General features: G+C 42.5%; 1 pseudogene; it reads right to left on the bottom strand.

Moving 5' to 3' along the window:
* Positions 1-207: 207 nt before the first annotated feature.
* Positions 208-790, bottom strand: LOC150018841 (kxDL motif-containing protein 1 pseudogene; annotated as a pseudogene).
* Between the last annotated feature and the right edge of the window lie 11,539 nt (positions 791-12,329).

The raw sequence follows: 12,329 nt of genomic DNA on the forward strand, positions 1-12,329 counted from the left end.
AGGGTCTGAAGGAGAGAGATGCTCTCAGTGAGGGAGTGGGAATGACAGATCCCCAGAAATTCCACACACCTAGGAGGGAGCCTTGTCTCCCAGGGTGCCGTGGATGACAGAATAAGGTGGCAAAGTCGACCATCTGGAGACAGGGTTACCCGCCACCACCTCAGACACCTAGAGCCCTGTGACCCCTTGGAGCGCCTGGGAGCAGGGCTACTCACCCGGCATTTCTTTGTTGTCCATTTGGCTGTGGCCATTGATGGCAGGGGAATCAGGCTACACGTGTGACAGTTCCTTGAAGCCAGGGATGAAGGAGGGTGAGATGGTGTCTGGGCTGGTGTCACAGGAGCCTGTACTCTGTTCTGAGGTGGCAATGGTGGTTGTGGTGCTGGGTGGAATAGGATCTTCATCGTCGTCCTCCAGGAGGGATGCCTCTGGGATGTGACTGAAGGCCTCTGGGTGCTGCCTGGCCAGCTTCCCTTTCAGTGTCCTGATTCTGTGGAAGATGCTGTCCAGGTCCCGCTTCATCTCCACCAGGGTCCTCGTGTGATGCAGGAAGCGCTCGCTCATCTGCTGCAGGCGGGCACTTGACAGGTTGTTGAAGTTCGCCAGCATCTCATTGGTCTTCTCAAAGTGGTCCAGCATGTTCTTCTGGGCCAGGATGATGGCATTGACATCATCCACATTCACCATGCTCAAGATGCGGCTGCAGAAGACCCTCGAGGCCAAGTCCGGAGGGTCCATCTCTTCCTCCTCCTCCACTGCCTGCACATCTGGCGGCCTTGCTCACGCTTCCGGGATGCCTTCTATTTCTAAGGAAGATAAAATACCCATCTTGCACAAACCTACTGATATTAGAAGAGCCCATTTTATGAGGTCAAGATTATTCTTATATTAAAAATTACAAGAAAAGAAAACTGAAGACCAGCAGCCTTCATGAACATAGTTGCATATTGAATCAATGCCATCAAAATATAAAGACCCAGTTGCATCATGATCAAATAGCGTTATTCCAGGAACATGATGGTGGCTTCATAGTTGAAAATCAATTGCTGTGAATAAAGTAAAGGCAAGGACGCCACTCTTACCAGGTCTATTCAGCATTGTACTAAAGTTTATAGCCATGTAATAGGGCAAAGAGAAAGTAATAAAAAGTTTGTCAAGAAAGTACAATTACCTTCATTTACAGAGGACATCATGTGTACAGAAAATGCTAAAGATTCTGCTTTTTTAACATAAGTCTACAACTAGTGAGTTTAACAACATCACATTGATAAAGGTCAATATACAAAACATCAATAATACTTCTCTGTACTAGTGTTAAAGTGTCTTGATTAGGCCCAAGGTGGAGCTGCTTATGTTAAGCCCATGTCAGCAAACTGGAGCTTACCTAAGTATCTGTGCTCAGCTCTCCCAGGAAATATAGGCCTACGCCAACCAATTGGCACTTGTCTGCTTAGCACATTGCCTAACCTAACTCCAACACTTCCCTTTGCTCCATATGAGGAAAGTAACTGTTTTAATCAACTAACAATGCCCAATATAACTCTTGTTCCTGATCGCTTTGATCTGTGACACCCTCTCACTCTACAACTCTTGGAACCTCCTTTGTGTTTTCTAGACCGGATGTTTTCCAATTCATGAATTGCTAAATAAAAGCCATCTAGATCAGGAAATTAAGTGTATGAATTTTTATTTTGAATGGTTTGAAATTAAAAATAAAAAATAATTGCATCAAAAAACATAAAATAGTTGGGCATAATTTGAACCTGTTCACTAAAATTTACAAAACATTACTGAGACACCAAAGGCCTAAATATACAGGGATGTACCATGTTTGTGGATTGAGTTACTAAATTAAGATAACACTTCTGGCCTAAACTGACATATAGAATCAATGCAATTCAATCAAATTCCAGCAGGCTTCCTTTAGAATTGATAATATGATTGTAAAGTTTGTATGGAGAAGAAAAGGAACTAGAATAAGCCAAAACAATTTTGAAAAGAAAAAAATAATTTTGAAAGACTTGGGCTAAATTGACAATAACAAATAGAAGATGTTATTTCCCTAAAGATAAGACACAAACATCAATGAAAGAGGATTAAAAAATCTATTAATTGACCTACACATATGCCTAATTGATTTTTTGTTAAGGTTCCAAGTTAAACAGGGAAAGGATAATCTTTCCCAAAGTTAATGCATATCCACATGCAAGAAAATTAATTTCAAACTTTCCTTCCCACTATATATAACAACTTGAAATGGATGATAAATATGAAAGCTATAATTATAAAATCTGTATAAGAACTCCTCTGTGACCTAAGTTTAAGCAAAGATTTCCTAGACAACACACTATAAGCATGAACCATAAAAGAAAAAGTGGTAACTTGGGCTTTCTTAAAATTAATAACTTTTCTCTTAAAAAGACATTTTAAGAAAATGAAAACACCAGCCAAAGAACAACAAAACAGTATTGATTAAAAAATTGTTTTTAGAATTATTTTTAAATCTCTTAACAGTATAAGAAATTAAACATTTAACTGATTAAAAATTGGGCAAAAGATTTGAACAGTTTGCCAAAGAAGATATCCAACGGCAAATAAGCACATTAAAGATCCTCCACATCATAAGCCATTTCGAAAAGGCAACTAAGTCACAATGGAATCACACCGTACATCCACTAGAACAGCTAAAATAAAAACATCTGAGAACTCCGAGTGACAAAAACCAGTGGGAGCATCTGAAACTGATTCATTGTTGCTACAAATGAAAAATGGTTACAGTCACTTTTGAAAAACATTCTTGTAAAATAGTTCAATATGTAGTTATGGCTTGCCTCAACAATTCCACTCCCAGGTACTTCCCAGGAAAAATGGTAAATTTTATGTCCCCATAGAGACTTGGACATGAATGTTCATAGCACCTTTAGTCATAATGACCTCAAATTGGAAAAAAACAAATATCCATCAACTGGTAAATGGATATACAAATTGTGCTTTAACCATATATTGGTCATTTAAAAAGTAATAAACTACAGATACAAGCAACAACAGAATGACTTTTTTTTCCATTTTCATTTTATTTTGTTGTTCAGCTACAGTTGTCCCAAATATTCTCCCCTGACCTCCCCTGCCCTGCCCACCCCCTCGCTCCCACAGTCAGTCCCCATGCTGTTGTCCATGTCCACGGATCCTTTATACTTGTTCCTTGACTAGACCCCTCCCCTTCTTTCCCGGTTATCCCCTTTGACTTGTCCTCCCATCTCTGTCAGTTTGGTCCTTATTTCCATATCACTGGTTCTGTTTTGCTGGTTGGTTTGTTTTGTTCATTAGGTTCCTCTTATAAGTGAGATCATATGGTATTTGTCTTTCGCTGCCTGGCTTATTTCATTTAGCCTAATACTCTCCAGTTCCATCCATGCTGTTGCGAAGGATGTGAGTTCCTTCTGTCTTTCTGCTGTGTAGTTTTCCATAGTGTAAGTGTACCACCGTTTTTTGATCCACTCCTTTACTGATGGGCACTTAAAAATGGTGACAATATCATTTCATATCATTCTAGAAAAGGCTGAATGCAGGGATTGAAAGATCAGTGATTTCCAGGGCCTCACGTTGGAGTGAATTGACTGCAAAGATGTACAGCTTGGGGATGACTGAAATGCTTTATGTCTTAATCATGATTAAAATTACATTTGTCAAAACTCACTGAACATTCCAGTTGGCTGAATCTAAATGTAAATTATATCTCAGTAAATCGGGTTTTTTCTTAAACAAAGTTAGGTCCCTGACCTATGTACGGTGTGATAAGTGTGATGACACGTAGCAACAGAGGGTGCTTAGACTCGGAGGGTGTGATTGACCCTGTTCCTGGCCCAACAGTCACCTCCGGTCTCCTATTCCTTTGGACAGATTTCCAGTTTTCTAGTTTCTTTAGCTAAGGGTGCCCCAGTGACCCAGTTTTGTTCAAGGATGTCTAAGGTGACTCGGGCTGGGGCTTCTAGTAACCCTATTGCTTCCTAATAAAAATAATTTGCCATACTGCCCCTTTTCCTTTGTGGGTTGTTGGGGTTTTTGTTGTTGTTGTTGTTTGTTTGTTTGTTTGCCCTTTCTCCTTTTATAAGGAAAAGGAGTGCTGCCTGAAATGAATGCTTAAAAAAAGATGCTTCCAAAAAAATAATAAAAGTTAAAAAAAAAAGAAAACGGCAGAGGGGTCATTGGGACAACTCTAATAGAATAACAATAAATTTTAAAAAAAGAAAAATAAGCTGAAGTTTTTTTGCACCTAAGTATAATATCTTTAAGCATGGTTGTTAGAATATTACAGTTTCTCAGAATGCCAGGAATAATTTCTACATTTTTATAACCACAGTATTCAGCCCAATGTTTTATATATCACTTACTCTTCTTACTTAATTCAGTAGATTCTGTGACAAGAATATATAAATCATTCCAGTGAGAATAAACTAACTCTTGACTATAACTTATGGAATCAGGGTTTGAAGGGCTATCACTCAGAAAAATAAAATAGTACATTACATTTATATTCTATAAGTGGAATCAGGTGATAGTGTAGTAAAATTTGGTTTTTCATAAAGATTTTTGTAAAGTATTTTCTGGTACTTCCATGTTCCTCTATTACAGATGCATAGCCATATATTTTTCCTGTTCTTGACCTGAAAGCTAGAGAAGGACAACAGACATTTGCAAAGATGCCAGATGTGATAAGATACAGACTCGTTCAGTATGCCAGGCTCAGGTCTATTCCACATTCCTTTTCGGCACTCTTAGAGTGGCTGTCTTTATACCCTGTTGAACTGAAGCTATAAATGTCCAAAAATTTCTGAGTTCATCCTGATTCTCACTGACATATTTTGTTGTCCAGCTCTACAAAAGGTTCTGCAGGACTTGGGTTTGAGGTCTGATCTACTACTAATTGGCTGTGTAATTTGGGGTAAGTGACTTAACCTCTAAGCCTCAGCATCTTCATCTGTGAAGTGTGGATGAAGGGAAGAGGCCTGAGTGAGGAGGGGATGCTGTAGGCCCCCTGATCCCTGATTGCAGGGAAGCAACATTTGACACACTATTGTAATAGTTTTAGATGTATAATATAGTGATTGCACATTTATATAACTGAAAAAGTGATCACCTCAATAAATCTATTGAATAGTACCCATCTGACACCATGCACAATTATTACAGTATTACTGACTGCACTCCTTGTGCTGTATTTTACATCCCCATGATTCTTGTGTAGCTATCAATTTACACCTCTGATGCCTGCTTGCGGGGGGGGGGGGGGGTGGTGTTCTAACATAAGGACACGCCTCCATACTGGGAGCGCCTTTGAGCTCACCAAGCTGCCCCAGCTAGCAGCTGTCCTGGCCCTACTGCAGGGGACAAAGCCAGAGTGCAAGGGTCCAGGCAGCGCTTAGAGGCTGGCACAATGCCCGCATGAACCCTGGGCTCCTGGGCCAAGGAAGAGGAGGAGGCAGTGTCTGAGGAGAGGAGGATATGGAAAAGGAAGAGGCCGTGGCCTCTGTGTCCTCTGTCCAGGCCAATAACCTACTGCTAGAGCTTTCTGGCACTGAGGAAGAAGAGCTGATGCCATTGTGTGGTAGATGGGGTGGGGAAGGGTGGGCATCAGCTTAGCTGGCTGCAAGGGCTCCACCCTCTTCAAGGGTGACTGTGAAGGCATAGTCACCTGTCTGGTGTTTAAGGGGGTCCCCTGCAGGTCAGGCTGCAGTCTGAGTGGGTGAATTGGGTGGCCTTGCAGAACACCAAGCACCACCAGGTGGAGGAGGTGCTGCAGGGGGCGGGCACATTGCAGATGCAGCTGTGCTGGGAGCCCAGAGAAGGCTGTCGTCATCAAGCCTTGTGGTCTGAGAGCGACTACAGTCCTGGGGAGCTGAGGTTTGGTGGCATTAGCCTGTCCCTGCCCCAACTGGAGATCGGGGAGCACCCAAGGGTCCTCAAGGGTCATCTGGGTGTGCCCTTCTCTCAAGAATCTTTGCAAGTGCCCGCCCATTCTTCCCCCCTACCCCTACTGGGAGTTCCAAGTGTATCCCAGCAACAGTCCCACCTGTCACTTCTTGGCTTGCAACAGTGTTGTTGGCTGCTGGAGAAGCTTTCTGGCATCCTGCTCTCTGAGAACAGATCTACCAATGCGCCCAACGGGCAATTACCTGGGCAGATTCTGCCCTGATTCCCCACCCTGGATACCGGGGGGCCAGCACTGAGATCACCATGCTACCAGTTTTCCACTGGTTCCATCCACAGCCCCCAGTTGTCCAGGCACTTCCATCCACTCCAAGGCCATCCCACAGGTGTCTCCCTATGGGGCCTCCATGCTGGGTTCCCACATGCCCGAAACTGTATCTCAGGATCCCTCAGGCCCTCTGGTTTTTCCTGTGGATCCTCACTTCTCTGTGCAGGTGTTGCTGTCAGTGGGCCTGTGGAAAGAATAGGGAGAACATAGCTGAGCAGGAGGAAGACTCTACTGTCCGGGAGAGTCAGGTTGAAGGCTCTGAGGAAGCACCATCTACCTTCAGGCTCCCGGGGGTCCAGGGAGGCCTCAGTTCCTCGGTGCTCAGGCCTGGGCTTCTGCAGAGAATGCTCCAGGTGCAAAGCCCAGAAGACGGAAGCCATGGTAAATTTCAGGACTCCGTGAGGAGCTCCTCCTGCCTCTGCAGGAACGCAATACGAGCTCTTAAAACTCCACTTGAGGCTTCCCATCAGTGGAGAAGAGGAGGCATCCTGCCCCTTGCCACGCCAGGCTGCCCCAGAGGTCTAGGAAGACGGTGAGCCAGCAGGGCCCTGGGGCTCCCTCAGCTGCCATGTTGCCGCAGAGGGAGAGCCGGCCTGAGAAGGGCCAAGATGCCACCAGCGGGCAGCAACCATCTCCGAAGAACCACTCACCTGCCTGTGACAGGGTCCGAAAACGTAAGGTTTGTCTGGTGTCACACAGGTGAGGGGAGCCTCTGAGGTTGCCACCACATCCTGAGCCAGGTTACAGGATCACTGTGGAAGACTTTGATGGAGAAGAAAAAGCACTGAGGCAGAGCATCCTCAGCGCTCTGGGTGGTAAGACAGAGGCCATCTGGGGCTGCAGGGCTCCAGAGCCTTTGCCTTCTTCCCTGTTCCTAGTGACCCTTTGTCATCAGCCTGCCACTCACCCCTGCAGTGAGTGCCATCCCCTTATTTAGCACATCCGCAAGCTTGGCTCCCAGGCCTGCTTGTGAGAGTGAGGTCACCTCCATGGATACCAGCCCACCTACCTACACACTTCGCTCAGGGGCTCCCCCTGACTCTAGAGATGGAAAATAGGCAGCTTCAGCCCCTGCCCAGGCCCCAACCACTACTCTAGGCCAGCCAGCCACGAGCAGCATCACACAGACCCCCTCGGGCACGCATGCCGGCTCCAGGCCTGCCTTGGCTCTCACCTCACCTCCTGGCCCCTCTGGCACAGCCACTGAACGCTGTGGGGGAAGCGTGGGCCAAAAAGGCCAGAGGCGCTCTCACCAGGGCACCCTCATAACAACCACAGGCCCCAAGGCTCCGAACAGCCCTGTGCTTGGAGGCACTACTGTGCCCACCCTAAATCCCATCCTCAGAGGTGCACTGAAGCAGAGCTCACATCCTTCCAGCCAAGGGCTCAGCACCACTGCCAGCAAGACTGGCTCTAGTGGGGTTTCAGTCCAGACCTCCACCCCAGCTTCCCCACAAAGATTGGTAGGACCACCAGCCTACCAATCACTGGGGCAGTCAGTGAAGGCCCATCAATGAGCACAACCACAGGCTTGGTGGCCAGGAGGCCTGTGACGGCAAGGTCACCCCAATGGACGCCACCCCACCTCCCTAGCTCTCCTCTCAGGGTCTCCCCACTGGCTCTAGTGTGAAAAACCTTGTTGTTGGGGCCCCACCATTGTTTTGCCACAAAACCACAGGCCTGTCAACAGTCAACAGAGTCCTCACTGAAGCACTAAGCCCTTTGTTTGAGCCTCAGTGCAGCATCTTTGTCTGTGAGGTGTCTCAAAGGCAACATGAAATCCAAGAGAACTTCACAGCACAGGCTTTGTTCAGTGGCCAGAAAATGGAGAAGTTGTAAATCAAATCTACTTCTCCTTTCCCTTGGGGCCCAAGAGGTTGTACATATAATGGGAGGTTGGGAATGGAGTGGTCCAAGCTAATAAGGAGGAATCTTCCTGGTTTTTCTGGGAAAGGAGGAAGCTGGAAACGGCAGAAACAAAGGAAGAGAAACAAAAATGATAAGGGTCTGGCTCGATGGAATAGTCTACTTTTTCCTCCTACATTGTGTAATATATGTATGACTTGAAGGGCCCAAAAAAGTATAGCACAGTCTCACAGGTGCTGATGCCAAAGCTGCCTTCTGTGTTTGGCAGCTGGGTCAGGACCCCTGGTCCCCAGAGCCCCCTCAGCTGGACAGCTTGACGGACCGCTCCTGTTTTTTCAGTGCTGCACAGTTACCTCTGCTAGGGCTGCAGGGCCCACCAGGGAAACATGGGCACAGCTACTTGTTTAGCTTTGATAATTTAGAAGAACTCAGAATAATTTATTTAAGATTCTCTCATGGTGTTTGAAGCAACAGTGTGTTACTTTTTATTGTTTAATAGTACTCCATTTTTTGATATACCACTGTATGTTCACATGCCATGAAAGATCTGATAGTTTTTAGAACTGTTTTTTATGGTCTCCATTCCAATATGTAAATATCGGTATCTCCTTGGGGTATTAATTTGTAGTTTCCTAATGACTAATCATATGGAGCATTTATTCTTGGGATTATTACCATCCATATATTTTCTTCAGGGCAGAATCTTCAGATCTCTTGCTCACTTAACATAATGCAGATGTCTGTTGGTTTTTTTGTTTTTAATTTAAGAGTGTTAAATATTCTGGATACATATTCTTTTTCAGAAGTGCTAGTCCTCCAATTTTTTTCATTTTCCATATTGGTGTGGCTCTCAGGCTTTTTGAAATTGCATGTGAATTTGTTGACCAACTTTTCTATTTTTGTAAAAATGGGTAATGAAACTTAGATTGAAATCAGTTGAATATGTGCTAATTTAGATAGTATTGACATCTCAACAATTTATCTTCTAATACATGAACATAGGATGTCATTCTCTTTATTTGGACATTTTCCACTTCTTCAACCATTGTTTATAGTGTGAAGTGTTCAAGTCTTTCATAACTTTGGTTAAGTTTTTTTCCAGCTATTTAGTCCTTTTAGGTGTTATTGAAAATGGAATTGCCTTTTAATTTCCTTTATGGATTGCTGGTATATAGAAACACAAGTGATGTTTGTATATTGATCTTATGACCTGCAAATTTGTTCAATTTTTTGTTACCACTAGTAGATTTATAGTAGATTTACTCCTTAGTGTAGTTGCTCTGGCCAGAAGTTTAGTATATTGAATAGCAGTGGTGAAAATGCATCCTTATTTTGTTCCTGATTTCAGTGGGAAAGTTTTCAGTCCTTAAGCATTGATTATATTGTTATTTTAGGGGTTTTCATAGGTTCCCTTTATTATGTTGAAGAAGTTTCTGTCCATGTTCTTCTCAGTTTTTTTGTTTTTTTGTTTTTTCTTTTTTATCAAAAAAGAGTGTTAGATTTTGTTAAATGCCTTTTCTGTGTTGGTCGAGGTCATCGATAATTTCCTTCCATTAATGTGTATTATGTGGGTTGATATTCTTCTATTGACCTCTCCTTTCATTCCTGGAATAAATCCTACTTGTTCATGGTATATAATCTTTTTATATGTTTCATATTCAGTTTGTTAGTATTTTGTTGAGAAAATTTTCATCTATATTCATAACGGATATTGGATATTGTAGTTTTCTTGTGATGTCTTTATCTGGCCTTGGTATCAGAGAAATGCTGGCCTCATCAAATGAGTTAGAAAGAGTTCCCTTCTGTTTAGGAAGAGTTTGAAAAATACCAGAGTTAATTCTTCTCAAGTGTTTCCTAGTGTTCTCAGTTGTTTTTCTTTCTTTCTTTTATCCTTGCTTGAGGACATTTTTTCATTGCTTTCTAGACAGCAAAAAAGGGAGAAACAAAAACATTAATTTGAGAGAGAAGCATCAATCGGCTATCTCTCATATGTGCCCTGACCTGGGAAATAACCCACAACCTAGGTATGTGCCCTGACTGGGAATCAAACTATGTTCCAACGATGTTCAAAGGATGTTTCAACCAAATGAGCCACACCAGCAGGACTGAAGTCTTTGATTCTAAAGTAAATATTTACTGCTACATATTTTTTCTCATCACTGCTTTTTCTGCATCCCATAAGTTTTGGTACACGGGGTCTTCACTTTCCTTGGTCTCTAAGCTCTTTCAGCATTTTTGAGGTAGTTGTTTGAAGTCTTGGACTTCTTATTATCTGAACTTTCTCAGGAACCGTTTTAGTCAGTACATTTATTCCTGTGATCAGGCCATTCTTGCCTAATTTCTTTCCTAATTTGCTAATGCTCTGTGGTTTTCTTCTTGAAAATAGAATGTTTTAGTATAGTGTAACTGTGGAAATCCGATTTTTCCATTTCCCAGGGTTTCAATTATTTTGCTGTTTTTGTTCTTGTTGAAGGCTATAGCAGCAGTCTATTTTTTACATGTATTTGCTCAAGGATTTTTACAGAGAATGTATTTCTTGCTATGAATAGTCACTGAACATCATTCCTTAACTTATTCAGGTAATGTTTTGACAGAGATTTCCTTGAATGTCAGGAGTCAGAAAAGGAGAGAATAAAACTTTCGTAGTCTTTTCAGGTTTTTTGTGTTAGGACTCTCCCTCAACACTTAGGCAGGCTTGCACTGAGCTTAGGGAGCAGCCCAAAGTGAAAACTTATGTCTTCAAAGGTAATTTTTGAACAAGCATCTGATCCTGGGCATATGTGTGGCTTTCTAAATTCCCTAAATATATGGGTGATTTTGAGTGCTTCAGTTTCCCCTGGAAGCTCTCTCCCCACCTTTCCCTTCTAGGCATTAGACCATCTGTTGTATGCCCCAACAATATTCTTTTGCCCCAGGCAGCTGTGGGTTGCTTGGCCAGCTGAATGGTTCCAAGCAATGCCTGTAGCTTTTCCAGCCTTTGGGTAGCACTCAGACTTTAGAGGACGCTTTTCACTATTGGAGGTAATTATTCCATTCTCTCACTATTGCAGATTAGAAAGGATAGACAGTAGTACCGTTTGAACACCTCTAGTGCTCTAAATGTGAAAAACTGAATGCTTTTTAAAATATGATGAAAAGATAACATGAGATCAACCCTCTTATGAAAAAAACTGAATCTTAATATATCCCTTACATTGCCGTAAAGTATAAATATCAAAGTTTCTTGACCTATATTTGAATTTAAATATTGAAGAGATGTGTTATAATATATGCTTGATTTTCATCTGTATAAAATCCATTAATATTTCAGAATTACCGTTTGATTCTTTGAGGGACAATTTAATGTTTGAATCAGAAATATTTAACTTTTTCAAGAGTTTTTCAAGTTTTAGAGCTGTTTTATCCTTTATAAACTTCAAAATTGATTTCAGGTATATTTTTCCTTATAGATCTTATTATAATTTAAAAATGACACCTGTATTTGTGCTAAGTATCAATATGAAAACATATTAAGGTAAGTATATTAAGATCTAAAAGTAGGGTTATACAGCTGTGTTGCCTCCAGCGCCCCAGCTTGGTTGGAAACTCCCTGTCCAGCAGAGGTTTCACGATCATGGCTGAGAAAAAATTTATCCAGGACGCTGTATTTTGTCTGGAGGGATGGGAGGTAGAAAATCTCTCCAGTGGAGAAGTGCACAGAACTTCCATCTCTCGTGCCTTTTATTGAGGAGGAGATTCGGGAGGTACAAGGTGAAGACTTATGAATCATCAATTAGCTTTAGATGCTTGGGTTACAGTTGACAGTTACTGATTACAGATGTCAGTGTAAAGAACACAGTGACCAGGCTGTGTCAGGGTCTGCTAGACATCCTGAAGACATGCTGACATCAGGTGCAAGGCTTCATACATTTTTAGCTACACAATGTTTATAGCTAATTGAGAGATGAGCAAAGCAGAACAAGCTCTAAAGCATAATATGCATTTTTTAAATCAAATTCCCATGGGAACCCTCTGAGTGGCCTTCATTCCTGTCTGTCTCTTAGCCTTCCAGTTTTCCTTCCAGGGGGGCCTGGCTCACAGGTCCTGATACAGTTCCTGAAACCACAAGGAGTGGTTGGTCCCCTACAGGGTTACAGTATTAAATAAATAGAGATTTAAGCTTTCTCTCTAATTGAATGGTATAACATTCTTAAAATCTAACTATGGT

The sequence above is a fragment of the Furipterus horrens genome, unplaced genomic scaffold (genome assembly GCF_987537825.1).
Source record: "Furipterus horrens unplaced genomic scaffold, mFurHor1.1.pri manual_scaffold_2, whole genome shotgun sequence".
NCBI classification, from domain to species: Eukaryota; Metazoa; Chordata; class Mammalia; order Chiroptera; family Furipteridae; genus Furipterus; species Furipterus horrens.